Source organism: Hibiscus syriacus, unplaced genomic scaffold, assembly GCF_006381635.1.
Source record: "Hibiscus syriacus cultivar Baekdansim isolate YM2019G1 unplaced genomic scaffold, ASM638163v2 tig00110610_pilon, whole genome shotgun sequence".
NCBI classification, from domain to species: domain Eukaryota; kingdom Viridiplantae; phylum Streptophyta; class Magnoliopsida; order Malvales; family Malvaceae; genus Hibiscus; species Hibiscus syriacus.
In genome coordinates this window covers 299,480-312,754 of record NW_024062800.1, presented here as the reverse complement: position 1 = coordinate 312,754, position 13,275 = coordinate 299,480, and positions in this window count along the sequence as shown.

Here is a 13,275-nt window from a genome sequence, read left to right as displayed (position 1 = left end):
GCCAAATTGACAGAAAAGATCTGTAAGGCTCTTGAAGCTTATGACAATGAGCCACCTTCGAGTGTCCAGAAGTATGTTCTTGATGAGTGCTGAAAATGTAATCTAGTATGGGTTGGAAGGAATAAAGTTGCTCCACTTGAACCTGATGAGGTGGAAATGCTTCTAGATTTCCTTAAAAACCATACACAAGGATCTGTATAGAGATATGTTTCCCAGTGATATCAATGTCTTGTTTCTTTTTGCTAGAATCAGTGCTGCAAAGATCGCCTTTTATTGTCTTAGTATATCTTTGAAAACAAATGTGGAAGAACTGAATGGTGATTAGTTGGAGCAATTGATGAGTAGATTTGGCGGATTCGACCTTGTTGTCGGTAACATCCCGTATAACAATCTTGATGTTCATGGCTTTAAGATGGTGATGATTTGCTTACTTTATATTCCATGTATTTAAAAGTATTAACATAAAGTAATATTCAGAAATCTTTAAATTATTTCAAAATTATGTTAATTCAATAGAAAAAATAAATTGAATTTTCAAAAATAAATGAATCTCAAATAAATTGAACTTGAAATAAATAGAATTGTATCAAAGTTATGGCAAGCATAAGAATGATAAAATCAAATGTCTCAACAATTATAAGCTAAGTATTCGAAATTAATCAAGTTGACACAATTTAGAGAAATGATGTAAGCTTTTGTCTGGAAGATCTCAAACGTTGTTGAAATGCTTGTAGATGTGAAGTTTCTTCCAAACTGTCAAATCTTAAGAGAGTTCAATTGCCAGATGCCTAATATCAACCTGCATTTGAGCCGCCTTTTCAGGTTTTCAACTCAAATCCTCCCTTTGGTTACAAGATGCCCTTTGCGGGTTTTCACCTTGACCCCCCCTTTTTTCTTTTTTCTTTTTTTTTCTTTTTTTTTCTTTTCTTTTTTCTTCATTTTTCTCAAGCATAATATTTCTTGACAGAATCCGAATTTATTGGATTTTTCAGAATTTTTCCATCCATTTCTGTTAAGATCAATGCTCCTCCGGAAAAGGCCTTTTTACAATGTATGGCCCTTCCCAATTAGGCATCCATTTCCCACGAAAATCTTTATGTATACAAGATCTTTTTTAGTACTAGTCACCCTCTGGAATTCTCTTGGATGTACTTTTTGTCATGAGACTTTATCATCCGTTTTTGATACATCTGTCCATGGCAAATAGCTTTCAATCTTTTCCCTCAATAAGGTTCAATTGATCAAATCTAGCTTGGATCCATTCAGATTCATCCAATTTTATTTCTCTCAATATTCGAAGCGATGGAATCTCAACTTCAATTGGTAAGACTGCTTCCATCCCGTAGACTAAAGAAAAAGGCGTTGCCCCAGTAGATGTTCGAACAGTAGTTCGGTATGCATATAGAGCAAAAGGTAACTTCTCGTGCCAATCTTTGTAAGTTTCAGTTGTCTTTGTAATGATTCTCTTGATGTTTTTATTTGCTGCTTCAACTGCCCCATTCATCTTTGGACGATATGCCACTGAGTTTGCATGTTGATCTTAAACTGTGCACAAAGTTCGGTCATCATTTTGTTGTTCAGGTTCAGAGCATTATCTGTAATAATCCTTTCTGGTAGACCATACCGGCAAACTATCTCTTTCTTTATGAATTTGCAGACTGTGGACCTCTTAATATTGGTATATGAAGCAGCTTCAACCCATTTGGTAAAATAATCAATTGCCACAAGGATGAAACAATGTCCATTCGATGCTTTTGGTGTGATTGCACCAATGACATCTATTCCCCACATAGAAAATGGCCATGGTGCTGTCATTACATGTAAAGGAGATGGGGGTACATGAATCTTGTCTGCATATATCTGGCATTTATGACATTTCCTTGCATAATCAATGCAATCTGTGTACATAGTAGCCCAATAGTATCCATCTCATTATTTTTCTGGCCATGGAAAGACCATTTACATGTGTTCCACATATTCCACTGTGTACTTCTTCAATGACGTTTCGAGCTTCGCTGGTATTTAACATCTCAATAGCATTTGATCATTGCTTCTTCTATACATAATCTCGCTATCAAGAAAATATCCAGCAGCCATTCTTCTCAAGGTTCTTTTATCAATTTCCGATGCATTTGGTGGATAACTTTGATTTTTGATATATTGCAGGATATCATGATACCATGGTTTACCATCTACCTCTTCTCCACACTATAACAATGTGCAGGAATTCATAAACTTGCATTTGATTGGCATCATATCAACTTCTTAGTTGCCTGAAACATTGCAGCTAATGTAGCCAAAGCATCTGCCATTTGATTTTATTCTCGAGGAGAATTGAATGTAACTCTCTCAAATTCTTTCACTAATTCGAGGGTAAATTTCGGTATTCCAACAATTTGGATCTTTTGTTTCCCATTCTCCTCGCAATTGATACACCACCAAAGATGAATCTCCATATATCTTGAGACATTTGATTTTTTTCTATAGCTGCTTTCAATCCCATGACACAAGCTTCATATTCCGCCATATTATTTGCAAAAGAACTCCAGTCTACTTGTAAGGGATAAAACATTTTCGGAGAAATTAACACTGCCCCGATTCCTCGTCCCAAAGCATTAGATGCTCCGTCAAAGTAAAGCTTCCAAGTTACCAATGCATCATTTGTTTTGACTTCTTCATTCATGGATATGCACAACAAATCTTCATCGGGAAAATTGAAGTTCAAAGGCTGATAATCATTTGATACACGACTGGCCAGAAAATCAACTATTACACCTTTATTGCTTTTGGTTGACATATAATATCAAACTCAGATAATAACATCTGCCATCTAGCCATTCTGCCTGTCAAAGCTGGTGATTCCATTAAGAATTTCAAGGATCAAGTTTGATATCAACCAAGTAGTATGGTATAACATATATTGTCTGAGTCTTCGAGTAGTCCACACCAAAGCACAACATAATTTTGTATTGGTGGATATCGAATTTCACCATCAGTAAATTTCTTGCTCAATAATAAATAGCTTTTTCTTTCTTCCAGATTCATCATGCTGTCCTAGTACACATCCCATCGAATTTTCGAAGACCGTCAAGTAGAGAATTAATGGTCTATCAGGCATTGGTGATACTAAATTGGGGCATTGGATAAATGTTCTTAATATCCAAAGTTTCTTGACATTCTTCATTCCAGACTTCAGGATTGTTCTTTCGAAGTAATTTGAACACTGGATCACATTTGTCAGTTAATTGAGAAATGAACCGAGATATATAATTTAATCTTCCCAAAAAGCCTCGAACTTCTTTTTTTGTATTGGGTGGTGGAAGATCTTGAATTGCTTTTACTTTATCTGGATCAATCTCAATTCCTTTTTTGCTGACCACAAATCCCAAAAGTTTCCCGGAAGTTACCCCAAAAGTGCATTTTGCGGGGTTGAGTTTTAATTGATACTTCCTCAATCTCTGGAAAAGCTTTCTTAGATTTTGAATATGTTCTTCTTCAGTTCGGGATTTGGCAATCATGTCATCTACGTATACTTCAATCTCTTTGTGCATCATGTCATGAAACAAAGTTACCATGGCTTTGATACGTTGCCCCTGCATTTTTCAATCCAAATGGCATCACTTTATAACAGAATGTGCCCCACATGGTTATAAATGTTGTTTTTTCCATGTCTACAGGATTCATTTTTATCTGATTATATCCTGAAAATCCATCCATAAATGAAAACCATGCGTGCCCTGCAGTATTGTCCACCAATGTGTCTATGTGGGGTAAGGGAAAGCTATCTTTCGGACTAGCTTTGTTGAGATCTCTGTAATCCACACACATTCGAACTTTCCCATTTTTCTTTGGTACGGGAACAATGTTGGCTACCCATTCTGGGTACTTAGATGCCTGTAGGAAACCTGCATTGATCTGTTTCATCACTTCTTCTTTGATTTGCAACAACATTTCTGGCCTCATTCGTCTGAGCTTTTGTTGGACCGGTTTATATTCTGGATTGATTGGAAGCTTGTGTATCACTATATCTGTGCTTAAACCATGCATATCTTGATAAGACCAGGCAAAGATATCCTTGAACTCTTGAAGGAGATTTATCAATTCTTGTTTGATCTGGATTGTAAGAGTAGTACCAATTTTCACCTCTTTTATTTCTTCATCTGTTCCCAAATTCACAGTCTCTCTCTTTGTGGGGTAGAATTTGTTTGTCTTCTTTTCTACCAATCTTAATAGTTCAGTAGGAACATCACATTCCAGTTCATCCTCACACCCATTGATTTCTTCCAGACATATAGGCTGCTCTAAATTTATCACTGGATTAAATTTAGGAATAAACATGCTATTAACACTGTGACACCTGCAAATTTAAGTCGGACATATTTCTGAAAGAATATAGTAAATTTATGAAATAAATAAATGTAAAAATGTAAGAAAATGTAAAGAATGATTGCCATATGAAAATTTTAAAGAACATTCCTTATATTTAACATAATTTCTTTTACAAGATAACAAAAAGTTTTCATATTTTTGAGCTAAACATAAAGATTAGTTCTGAATATTACTCTGCGTTAATATTAAAAACTATAGGAAGATCTTCAGTGGTCCAATTGTTGAGTGTTTCTCCAGGAAAACATGGGCGAATCTTATCCAAGTATTTGCCAGTCTTGTTGTCATTCATGATCATGTTGATAAATAGTCCATTCATAGCTTCTTCAACTATGTCTTGATCTTTCGTCAACTTTTCTTCTTTAAAGGCTTCAACAAGCTGCTGTTCTACATTAATTGTTCCCCTTGATCTGAATGTGGTCTTCAATTGTGGGAAAGACATGTGTTTCCAAAGGATTTCTCCCCCTTTCAATTTTGCCTTTCTGTCTTCACATCTTCTTTTCATCTCTTTGTTCTTTTGCTGAAGATTGGGCTTAAACCCCAGCCCAAAACGGTATTTTTTTCATCTTTATACTGATAGGAACTGAAATCCCTTGAAGATTCTTTCCTAGACCTTTCCCAGCTTTAGCTCCGATGCCTAAAGTTTGTCGTACCGTCATCTTGGTGCAATCAGACAATCTGGGATATGGAATTTTGCTTCCTTCTGCAATAAAGGTTGCATTTACAAATTCAAGAGCTCGGAAAGAGCATTCAAGAGCATTTACAAATTCAAGAGCTCGGAAAGAGCATTCAAGAGCATCATCATTGGTGTCGATATATAGAACATCACTTGTTACCGACGCAATGATTTCTTCTTCAGCTCCTACACATATTAGTTGTCCATCAACAACAAATTTCAATTTCTGATGTAATGAAGAAGGAACGGCTCCTGCTGAATGAATCCATGGCCTCCCTAATAGACAATTATATGTAGGGTGGATGTCCATCACCACAAAGTCAATATTGTACACGACTGGTCCAATTAACAACGGTATTTCCATTTTCCCAAGCACCTCTTTTTGAGTACCATCAAATGCGTACTACATTCTGAAACTCTTCATGTGTGATTGATCCAGAGGCATTCTTTGAAGTGTGACTAGAGGCATCAAGTTGAGAGCGGATCCATTGTCAATCAATACTCCTGGCAACACATGACCATGACAATGTGTTGTGATGTTCAAAGCTTTTACTGACCCCATTCCGCCTTCCGGTATTTCATCTGTGAACGTTATGTAATTGTCAGCGGCTATATCCCACAATTCTGTCAAGTTTATTGAGGGATATCTTCGGGGATAAATGTTTGATTGAGGATTTTCATCAAAGCATTTCTATGTGCTTCTGAATTCATCAAGAGATCAAGAATAGAATTCTCGCTTGTTGTTTGTGTAGTTGTTCAACCACACTATACTCACTATGTTTCAGGAATTTCAAAAATTCTTGGGCTTGTTTTCTGTCACAGGCTCATTAAATGCTGGAAGGGATTCATCCTCAAATACTTTCTGAGGTATTGCCATGGCTTTTCCTTTTGCTTTCACTTGTTCTGAAGCATTGGATGTTTCGGGAGAGTAACATCTCCCACTTCTCGTAAAGAAACCGACTTCGCTTACTGCATCAGACGTCGATGTTGTACCCAAACTCTGTATTTTCTCTTGTTTTTTCTAGAAAACAGATCCTCCTACCTTGAAACATTGGTAGTATAATTCCAAGGTACCCTGCGGGTATCTTTATATGGAAATGGTAAGGAGCGTGATAACTACTTTCGGCTTTATTGGTGCAGGAATCACCGTAGATGATTTCACATTAATGATCACAGGATCATTATTATTTGACCCGGTTTAGAATCCTCTGATGAGCAAACATCATTTCTTTTTTCCCTGGTCTTCTTCAAAGAATTCTATTTCTCTGTTGTTCATCAATTTTTGCACCAAATCCCTAAATTCAGGACATAGTTGAATTTTATGCCCTTTCTCCTGATGATATTCACAATAATTCTTGCCTTCATTCTGCTTTGGCCTGAATTGTTGTGGAATTATACCGGCTAAAGAGAGTTGTTGGAATACCCAAACAAACAGAGATTTAATTTCAGAAATGTCAGTTTTTGCTTTCTTTCTGTTCTCTTCGTGAATTGCATTCACGTTTTTATCTCCATGATTTGGCAATGGATGATTTGATGCAGATGGTGTATTGAATTCCAACTTCCCAGTGTTGATCAAATTTTGAACCACCCTTTTGAATGTCAAACAGTTTTCAATAGAATGACCCGTGATTCCTTCATGGTAAACACAGTGTGCCTTTGTATCATACCAAGGAGGGAATGGTGGTTGCATGGGAACCAAAGGATAGGGCCGTATGACATCTGCTTTTAATAGCGAATCATAGATCTCGGCATATGGTACTGGTAAAGGTGTAAAAGACAACCTTTCATTTTCCTTTCGAGATCCTCTAGACTCTGCTCGATTAGTGTTTGTTTCCTCTTTCTTAACCCTTGGCTGGGTTATTGTAACACTTTTCGATGAATCTTTGTTGTAAGAATTTGCATTGTTGACTTCATTCTCTTTTTCCGGTACATAGGTCTTTTGGAACTAGACCCCTCATTTGATTCAATTTTGCCACTTTTCAAGACATTTTCAATGAGTTCTCCAGAAATGACCAAATCTGCAAAATTTCTGGTTGCATTCCCCATTAGATGATTTAAATAAGGAGCCTTCAAGGTATGAACAAATATTACTATGGCCTCTTTTTCTGACAAAGGTGGTTGAACTTGGGCCGCTGTGTCACGCCATCTCTGGGCATACTGTCTGAATGTTTCATTATTCTTTTTCTCCAAATTTTGGAGAGTCCATCTATCAGGGACCATGTCTGTTACATGGCGATACTGCTCTAAAAATGCTTTAGCCAAATCTTTCCAGGATCTAATGTTGGCTTTGGTCAATTGAGTATACCATTTTAAAGCCGGTCCTGTCAAACTATCCTGGAAGTAGTAAATTAACAATTTCTCATCCTTCACATATCCTGCCATTCTTCGACAAAACATAGTAATGTGGGATGAAGGGCATGTAGTACCGACATATTTATCAAATTCGGGAGCTTTGAACTTGATGGGGAGGATTAGGTCTGGAACCAAACTCAACTCACTAGCATCAAACCCATAGAATGATTCAGTTATTTCCACGGATTTCATTCGTTCTTCTAAGTTCTTGATCTGTCTGGTCAGTTCTTCATTTACTTTTTGTTTCTCATTCAGCTCATTCAAATCTGGGATCAAATGCTCAGTATTAAGATCCCCTATTTTTACATCGGATATAAGCGGATTTTTGCTTGAAGATGCAGGATTCATTTGTTGATCTTCATGTGGTTTGGCTTCTTGTAATGCAGATGTACGAGCATTGATTTGTATAGGTGTAGTACCAGAGTAATAAATTGGTTCTGGTGGAAAACCTAGAGGATATGGGTCTTGGTCGAAAGATACAGGATTTTCCTGCATTTTTCCACTGATAGCCTGCCTTTTAAACATGTCCTCTATTTTCTTCATCATACTGTCTTGTGAATTTGCAATACTGGCTTCAATTTTTCCAGCTTCATTCTCATTTTCTTGTTCTTTATGATGTTGTTCCTCAATACGCTGTATTTTATCCTCCATAATTCTCTTAGTAGCTTGTCTAGTACCGTAGTGATGTTATATTTCTCTTTTGGCCAGAATAACTGCGATTGAGAAATCTTTTAATATTATTATTTTTTCTCAAATTTTAATTAATGAATTTTATCTTAATAAAATAAAATAATAAAATTATTCATAAAGAAAATTATGAAATGAATGATGAATGTATGCAAAATGTATGTATGCAAAAAAACATTGATCCCAAAAAGTTAACTGTCATAGAACAACTTTCATCGGCATACAAAAGTTTCTTTATAATATTTCATAACTACAGATAAGGCATAGCTTTCCTATTAAGCTCTAACTTCTTTCATTAACCATGACACCTTCTTTCCGTACTTAGAAACTGGATCAACTTGATGCTCAATTATTTTGGCTTCAACAGCTAGTTCCCCAACATATCTAGCAACTTCGCTCATTTGAACCATGGCCTCGAACACCATATTACTTCTTTCTTCACTTCTTTCAACATAGAACTCAGTTGACTTTTGCCATTGTTCATTCGTTCCTTCAAGAGTTTGCTCTAACTCAGTGATTCTGACTTGACAATTGTGCAGAATTTTTTCAAGATCTATAATGCGTCTTCGCAGTGAAGCATTTTCCTCATTACTTTCTTTGAGGTCATTAGGTCCTAGACGAACATTTTCTTGAAACAATGATTCCTCAAGTTGCAAAATGTAAGCATTAAACTCTGAGTTTTTATTTCTAGACTGATCCAGATCTTCTTCAAGTTTTGTTCGTGCTTCTTGCGTTCTTTGATTAAGCTTCTGGATTTGAACATCCTTGTTTCTGCATCTTTGCATCTAATTTCTAGCCACTTCCTGCTCTACCTCAAGTCTGGTGTTGAAATTTTTTCTTTCCAGCTCCCATTTTTCTTTTTCAACATTGGATTCTTCCATCTTTTGGCCTCTGACTTCAAGTTCAACAATCAACTGGTTCATTTCAGATTCAAATCCCTTGAACATGATATTTTTCTCACCTTCAAATTTATTAAAGATGTCATTCTTCATTTCTTCTAAATCTTTGGCTCGATCCCTTTCTCTTTGTATTTCATTCATGATCTCGCGGTGTTCAGCCTTGTGTTTTATAATTCGCTCTCTTCTGTCGACCTCAAAATCTTCCATTTTTTGCTTTCCTTTCTCAAGGCTTTTGAGTAGACTGCTATTCTTTCCTTTCAAATCTTCAACTCGTCTTTTCTCGATGTTCAACTCTCTAGTCATCTGTATCATTGATTGGCTTGATCCTGATGCTTTCCGGGATTTATATAACTCCTGGTAATTTTTCTGTAATGCTCTGAATTCATCATCACCTTTTTCTTTATCTTTTCTCAACATTGCACATTGTGATGAATGCAAGTCAATGTCCACACCCAACATAGCTTTATCTTGTCTCATTTGCTCTAATTCTTTCGACCAGCCTTCTCTTTCTGCTTTAAACTCAGCTCTCAGGATTTCAATCTCTGATGGAACCACCTTAATGCGATCTTCCATAGAGATATCCTCTTTTTGATCTGGTAGAGGAATATTTTCATTTTTCCTGGCAGATCTCCATTCTTCATAATCAGGAGTTAGCATTTCTTTTGCTGCTTTAGCTCGGATACAAAAAGTTGTTTTCCAAGCTGTAACGGCTTCCATGATGTTTCTTTTATAATTTTTTCTGTGAAATGTGAACTCAGATGACTGTAATCCAGCAGTAACAGGTACAAATTGACGACCTTCATACTGTCTTATGACCAGAAGTGGTGCATATCCAATTCCTCCCCATAATCCGAGCAACATTATCCAGTTGTAATTTCCACATTTGTAAAAGAATTCCCTTTGGATTTGCCACGGGGCTCGCCAAACAATGTCATTGCTTTGCAGATTTCTAAAGGCATTAATCCACATATCCTTCTTAATTTCTTTCGGCCATTCCTGCTCCAGAAATTCTTTTAATGGTGAATAATCCGTATTAAAACGTCGGTATGAAACCTTTTCTGTCCTCCAGAAATGACTACGGATCCAAACATATAACAACTGGGTACACCCTGAGAATCGTCCACCTCCTATCTTTCTACAAGCATTTAACGATCTGAAGGTCTCTGCTAAGATTGCAGAAGCAGGATTAATCTTTTTCGGTAGCTGTTCAAACAAATCTACCACTGCAGCTTCAACATATCCCAATACTTTTGGGAAGATGACCATACCATACATACCCAGAGCAAATAAATCGAATCGTACTTTAATATCTGGATGACTCTGAATAATTTCTTTAATGTTGGTCCAAGCAATGCCTTCGCTTTCGCCTTTTTGTTTTGTACAGGATGCCACCCATTCTTCTCGTACCCCGGCAATCTTTGCTAATTTAACTCGAAAGGGTTGAGTTTTAATTGACTTTGAATAGATTCGATTCTCCAAAGCCCCATCTATATGTAGCAAAGTTGTGTATTCTTCAATAGTAGGGACCAAGTCTTCTTTATTGAGAGTGAAGCAATTGTACCCTGGATTCCAGAATTGAATTAGAGCTCTGAGTAATTCATCATCAACTTCAACATAGAGCAAATATGGGATGTCTCCGTAAGTCTGATAAAACTGCAATTTTTTGTTTGAATCCCAACTTTCCCAAATGCTTCGCAAATCTTGCATATCATTCTTTTAGTGAAACTGGAGCATAACTGGCCAAGTCAGATACATAATCATCCTGCAGACTGTCTCCTTCTTGTCTTTGTAAGTCCTCAGCCCACTGTCTTACTTCTGAGTTTAGAATTACTTGATTTGAACACTTTTTATCCATAGATGAAGGCTTTCCAATGAGACAATTAACACAAGGATCAATGCCTTTTATCCTGTATGATGCTATGCAAACAAAAATAAAGAACACAAAAAAGAAAATAAATTAGTTTACATAATAAAAAAATTCAATAATAACATTTACATAAATATTTTTTTATTTAAACATGCTTTAAATAATTTAAATATACATGTAATTTAATCAGTAAAATAAATAAACTAGAAAGTTAGAATTCATTTCTCCTGTGTGTACACCTATTTTAGACAAAATTTTGGCATGACTTCAGATCGGAAGGGTTTCTAGGGTTTTTTATATGCAAGGTTTCAGATCTAAGAATAAAGGTACCTGAATTGTCCTTGTTAGTGCCCCCTTGGGTTGCTAACCCTCAACCCTAGTCCATCACAGACTAAAATGGATCGAGTTCAATTCGAGGGGATACATTTCTCTATGCCTGACACGGAGAATAAATTCTCACGAAGACATAGAGCATATGAACCCCGAAAGTTACTTGCTAGGTCTGACACGGAGAATAAATTCTCACGAAGACGTCGCTTTCACTCTCACTTAAAAGGGACAAACTCAATTATAGAGCTTTATGTTATGCAATGCAAGTGTTGTGTGTGAGGAGAAATGTTCAAACCTCTAACAGAAAAAATAATTAATGAAATAAAATATTTGCAAATAAAATGAAATATTAATAAAAAAAATATAAATATTATGAAAAATAATAAGTATATATAAAAATTTTGAAAAGAAAGAATTAAAAATTAAATGTATGAATTTTTAATTTTTAATTAATAGAGACAATTTATAATTGATTTTAAAGTTTGACAATTCCCCAGCGGAGTCGCCAGGCTGTCGTAACCGGTTTTCGTCCGGGCACGAAATATTATACTTGGCATGGAAATTGATGTGAATAAATATTTTTGAAAATAATTTGAGAGTCGCCATCGACCTTTTGGATCAGGTAGGTCGAATACCTAAAAATTATTTTCTTTAAAAGAGTTTTAAGAAAACATCAATTAAAAAAAATGAACTGATCTGCGTTTTATAACCAAAAATTCGTTCTTTTTAATAATAAAAAGGATTCGTGGTCGGTTACGTTTAGGGAAGGATTAACACCCCTACAACGCCCAAAATTGGTACTTTTTAATTATAAATTGTCTCTATTTATTAAAATTTAAAAATTCAAAAATATATTTAATTTATAATCCTATTATTTCAAAATTATATAAAAAAATATTTATTTATTTAAAAATATCAGAAAAGAACTTCTAGGTGCCTTAAGACAGCTCTTTTCTTTGATATTGATAAATATTAATTTAAATAATATTGTTTAATTTTTAATTTTAAAATATCAGAATAGGACATCCAGTTGTATTAAGACTGTCCTTTTTGATATTGAAAACTAAATATTAAAATAATTTATTTAAAATAAATATTTATTTATTATATATTTATAACAACATTTAAATATATAAACAAATAAAAAAAATTACAATTATAACTATATATTTAAAAGCAATAAAAAAATACTTAAAATAAATGACTAAAATATAGTGAAATTAAAAAACCTTAATTCATAATTAATCAGAATTACAGGGATTAAACATGCTATTTTCTTATTTAATAATTTAGTGACTAAAAAAAATTATCTAAAATTCGGATATTAATAAAATAAATTAAAATATAAACTAGGGATTAAAATATTATTTATTAAAATTAAGGGATTAAATCTGTTATTTATCCTAAATATATTATTTTAATATAAAGGACTAAAATGAATAAAATTGAAATTCGAAGACTGAATTAAAAATATTATAAATTTGATTTAGTGACTAAAATGTAAATTTTACAAGTTAGGAGGACGGCGGACGGGGTTTAACTATTGTCTAATTACGCGCATAGTCCTTCCCGAAACGACGTCGTTCGGGAAGGCCTATATAAGGTCCAAAACCGGCTGGACCGAAGGGCCAGCTACATTTCTTCATTTTCCCTCTCTCTCTCCTCTCTGAGAGAGAGAAATTTTCTCTCGCTTCTCTCTAAAACAGAGAGAAGCCAACCGGCCGGCAACCGTCAGCCGACGTTCGTCCGCCGCCAACCACCGCCGCCGGCCACCGTCTTCGGTGGCCGGAAAATTTTTTTTTTTACATCGAAACGTAGATCGGACCGTCCTAATGACGGTTCCGATGATCTTTTCCTTTAAACGGCTCCCAATCGGAGCAAATCTAAAAAAAATACCTTCGGTTTTTCGAAGGTTTTGGTGAGATCCGGCGGTCGGCTTCCTCGGTATGTTTCTCTCCTCCTTTTTCTTCTATTTTTGGTTGCTGGTTGTGGGATGTTGACTGAGATCGTTGGTAATAGTTTTTTTTCTATATTGTTTCTCTGTTTTTTCTTTCTCCGGCTCTGTCTCTCTTTTTTTT